Source organism: Larus michahellis, chromosome 3 (assembly GCF_964199755.1).
Source record: "Larus michahellis chromosome 3, bLarMic1.1, whole genome shotgun sequence".
Taxonomy (NCBI): Eukaryota; Metazoa; Chordata; class Aves; order Charadriiformes; family Laridae; genus Larus; species Larus michahellis.
In genome coordinates, this window is record NC_133898.1 from 95,668,017 (window position 1) to 95,672,611 (window position 4,595).

General features: G+C 41.7%; 1 long non-coding RNA gene across 1 annotated transcript; it reads left to right on the forward strand.

The window, feature by feature from the left end:
- The first annotated feature begins 1,106 nt into the window (after window positions 1–1,106).
- On the forward strand, window positions 1,107–4,276 carry LOC141740176 (uncharacterized). Its single transcript, XR_012585901.1, has 3 exons — window positions 1,107–1,340; window positions 2,537–2,620; window positions 4,214–4,276. It is a non-coding gene; the product is annotated as an uncharacterized LOC141740176 (long non-coding RNA).
- The last annotated feature ends 319 nt before the right edge of the window (window positions 4,277–4,595 follow it).

Consider the following 4,595-nt stretch of genomic DNA (forward strand, 5'->3'; position numbering starts at 1 on the left):
TGAAATCATGTCCAGTTGCCAATAAACTCTTCACTGTAATTCCAGACAGCACAGCAAGGGGTAATAGCCATCGATTGTGGTTTAGAGGTTCAGGTTGGACTGTAAGAAAATACTCCACCAGAAGCATCTTGAAGTGGCTCATAGGGGCTGTCGGATCTGCAACCTTGGATCTTTTCAAGATGTGGCTGGACAGAGGCATGGCAGACCTGAACTAGTGACGACAATAGTCCAGTTTCAAGCAGGAAGTTGGATTAAGTAATCTTCAAACAATATTTCTATGGTTTTGTGATTGTCTATGTTCTTAAATTGTCAGAATGGTCCTTTGAATGGGTTTGGCCTGAGGCAAGTCTCCTGAACTATCCCCAGGCATCACTTGGGAATTAGCTTGAGCCATTCCATATAAGAAGTTTGGGTGGTGCCACCTTGTTCATAAGGGAAAAAGAATTCTATGGCACGGTAACAAGGCATTCTGTACCAGTTGCCCTCAGTGCCAGAATGTCCAGAAAACATATAACTAATTAAATTTCCTAGGATAGATGTGTCCTGTCAAGGAATGTAAAGCGGCAATCAGTGGAGATGTGTTTCCCGCTTGGCTGTGTCGCTGGTAAAGGCAATCACAGTGTGGCCATTTTGCTAGCTTTGACAGAAGGCTAACAAAATGTGCTCTTATTTACTGGAGCACTTGGATCACTAGTTTATTACTTTAAAAGTTCTTTAAAGGATGAAAATGACAATCATTTATCACTGCTGTCAAGAGGGTAATCTAGTTGTGATCTTGCAGATATGTTTCTGAGTATTCTGTAGCGAAATAATATTTGTCATTGTCTTTCTCAATAGAGATGTAGTGTGATGTTAAATTCAATTAGGATATACAATAAGAGGGGGTGCTGTCACATAATAACTTGATTTCTGAGACCTGAAGTTTATTGTCTTGAATTCTTGGTGTGGGCTTTCCAATGAAATAAAAGTGAGACTCTAGTAGTCTTTGTTCACGGGTAGTCCAGTTTATGGGCTCCAGGCTACATGTGTCTGTAAGCAAGGTGGTAATCCAGTGCTTTGTGCTTAGGAATTTTGGTATTGTTAATGTTTTACTTCTAGGTGGGGTCACGAGAATTCTATTTCTGGACCAGACCGGGAGGAAAGTCATCCATTTTGTCACAGGAACTGGCTGGGATCAGCATCAGGGGGAGCCTGAGGTTCTGGAAAGCTGTGGACGCAATGTTTAGTACCAGATGGTGAAGAAAAAACCCGCAAATAACCCTGCAGCAAAGGGTCTGGAGTGAGAGATCAGGGAAATTCCCAATAACCACATTTAGACCTTGTTTTTCTGACCTTTGCCGGTGGGTTTACATTGCATCCAAAAAGTCTCCTCTGTTTTTGTTGATGTCCACCCTTAGCAAATGTTGAATGCAGATGAGCTCTGTCTCCAGAGTGCTGTGCTCAGGCTGAGAGGGGGGAGAGCACGGTGCCTTTGGGCACAGCTGGGCTGCGTGGTCGCCATCTCGGGGAAGGAAGGCAGAGCAGGCTTGGCCCTGAGCAAAAGGTCACGCAAACCGGCTGGTGCTTAAAGCTACGGGTGAAGTCTGCAGGCAGACCAGCCTCAAATGATTCTCAAATTACCGTTTGGGGCTGACACTGGGAAAAGTGGATGCTTATGCAAGCACAGGATTAGCCAGCTCTTCCTCTTAACAACTTTCTGAAGAGGAAATTTTTATTTCCATTCCGTAACTGGTGAAGTCGGAGCGGTGAAGTTACACTTTCTCCAAGGGCACATGGGGGGTTAGTGGGAGGGTTTGAATTATAACCTGTCTCTTGTGCCCCCAGCCCTGAGCTTAGCCCTGCAGAGCGTGCTGCATCCCTCCTCATTTCCCGTTTTCTTTGTCCCACCACATCCGCTGATGGATGGTGAGAATGGTGAAAACCGGTCACCGGGTCCCCTCTCCAAGTTGAATCCCATAGATCTTTTTGTATTAGCCACATTTATCATCCTGTATATTCATTCGATTAGTGACAGATTTACTTTTGATTGTAATGCAGCATTCAGCTCAGCAGGGCATTTTTTTTTTGAGGTGTTTTAGTCTTTTTAAAATAATAAAAAAGATTTTTTGTAGTGCCACTTTGCAAAAGGAACATTTTCAAGTAACATATAATTATACTCTACAGTTGTCAAACAGAGCAGTGGTTAAGTGGCTGTTCAATAACATGCAGCGGCAACGCTGTATCAGGTACTAACGCTGCTTATCTTTTAGCTAGAGTGTAATTATTGGTATTTTAAGCAAAGTACTGCATTCATTCCCACGTGAAAGTGCTGCTGTAATGTGGGGAAGTATTCTTATATCATAATGCTTATAAAAGTTCATAGGCATGTGAGTGAAAATGAACGTGTCAATCACCCTAGAAAGAAAATGGAGAATTGCTCATCCTCATCCTTTCTAAAATCAGTAGTTTTAAAAAAAGTACGAATGTGTTAGAGGCACCTAACTCTTGCATGTTCTGAAAAAGTTCTGAAAACATATTGTCTTCCCCCACTTTATAGGGTAATAGGCCTACAGAAGAAGATGTTGCTTGAATGCAGAGGGCAGCAGAACATAGTAAAGGCCATTCAACATTACTCAAACTGGTAAGTGTCTGATAGTATTCAGTTCAGCATGTTTTTCATAACACTCTAAATTAAATATCCACAATTTTTAGAAGACTGTTTGACTCTAGAAAAAAAATAAACTGGAAGAGCTAAATTGTCCCTCAAATTCTTGATGTCGAGGTGTGTTTTCTGCAGTGTTTTGAAACCCGGGCGCACTGAGAAGACTTAGCAAGGAAAGCTCCACGTGTGTTTTGTGCATCTTAAGTACGTATTTCTATAGGTATTAACTTCCGTCACTGTTTATCAGGATGAGAGTGTGGGAATTTGGGGAGCGTAGCACTCTCCTCAGACACTGTGCATACTCGCACCCCTGTCACTTCTCAGCACTAGCCGCCTGCTAACCTGGAATAGGCAAGACTCAAAAGACATCTGACACCCTGTCCCACCTTATTGCACAGCAGCAAGGCTGCAAGTGCATGGGCTAATATGATAGCAGTTTAAAATGCTCATGACTAGAAGTACAGGGAAAACATTGTGAACACTTATTAGAATTTTGAATGGTTGCTCATGCAAAGTATTTCTTTAATAAGCATTTCAGTGAAAGCATGTTTGCAAAACAATGTCTTCACTATGTCTGAATACTTGCCTTCGTAACAAAAACGTGGTAGCTGCAGAATAACAAAAATGCTGGCTGTTTTCAGATGGTTGCTATTTGTCCATTGTGTTATGCTTGAATCTCTAAAAAGATCTGTCTGGGGAGAAAAAATAGCATTGTGTGAAACGTATCCAGTCACACACCAAACAGAGATTTACTACCTATTTATGGATTACCTGAAATGGACATTTCTTTATGTATTCTTCTCTTATTCTCAGGAATAACTGACACTTTTACACAAGACAGGATTATTTGCAAAGAGGATAATGGCTAAATGTGTCAGATTTATTCACAGTGAATCATTCAAAACAACCTTACTCAGATTTTTTTTTTTTTTCTTGGAATAAAGACCTGCTAATAGATGAAAAGGAAGGTTTATTGTCCAAAACATGGATCATGAGATACTGGTTGAAAATATAGCTGAATTCTTTTGTATGTACGTAGCTGCAGCAGATGTGCAGAAGTTTTATTTGGTACATGAATCTTTCAGAGGTACAGCATCAGATGGCAGCTGCCTGCCTTGCTAGCCTGTATCCTGAAATGAATTATTTTATCCGTGAACCTCAATTGTGGCCTGTGTATTCCTAAAAAAAAATAAATGCTTTCTCATAGCTTTAGTAATATGTGGTGAATGTTCCAGACCAGAACGTGAGTTGCTGACTTGCTGGATAGTAGCGAGCAAAACTTCTTTGGTGTTAATTCTTCTAACTCCAAACATTAGGTAAAATCAGGAGCTGACTAAGCTGGAAACAAAGTGCTGTCACTTACAGAGTCAGCTGGTAGCTGGTGACAGAACTATCTCTATATGGGATGAGCAAACTCTTTCTCTCAGCCTTCAGTTTGAATCATTAGGTTGGATATCACAGTGTAGCATCCACAGCCTCACACCCACCCTGTCAAAGATGATAGAAGAAGAGATTTGAGAATCATAGAGAATTAACGCAAAATTTTCTGGCTGATTCTTCCTTCCCTTGAAGCTCACAAGGCAGTTGCTGAATGGGCTCCTGCAGCCTTGCATTTGACATGAAGTAAGTGTGAACATCCCACCAGTTTTTCCAGACCTAGGACATATTCACAGCAAAACTCCCTGGTAAGAATCACTCGTAACTTCAACTCAGCTTCCCTTTTCCCCTGAGGAGTATTTAAAATGCCCAAATTGCCTGCGGCTTTCTGGGAGCTCTTTTTGCAGAAGGAGAGCAGAGTCGCTCTTAACCCTTTGACATCAATTCCCTCTTCCTTCTCTCCACCCCTGGCACTCTGCTTATTTAATTACTTTGCTCCTCAGCTAGGAAGAAGTGAGCATTTGGCACCAGAATGGCTAAATGCTCCCAAAGTGCCATCAGTCAGCTCTGAGGCTGA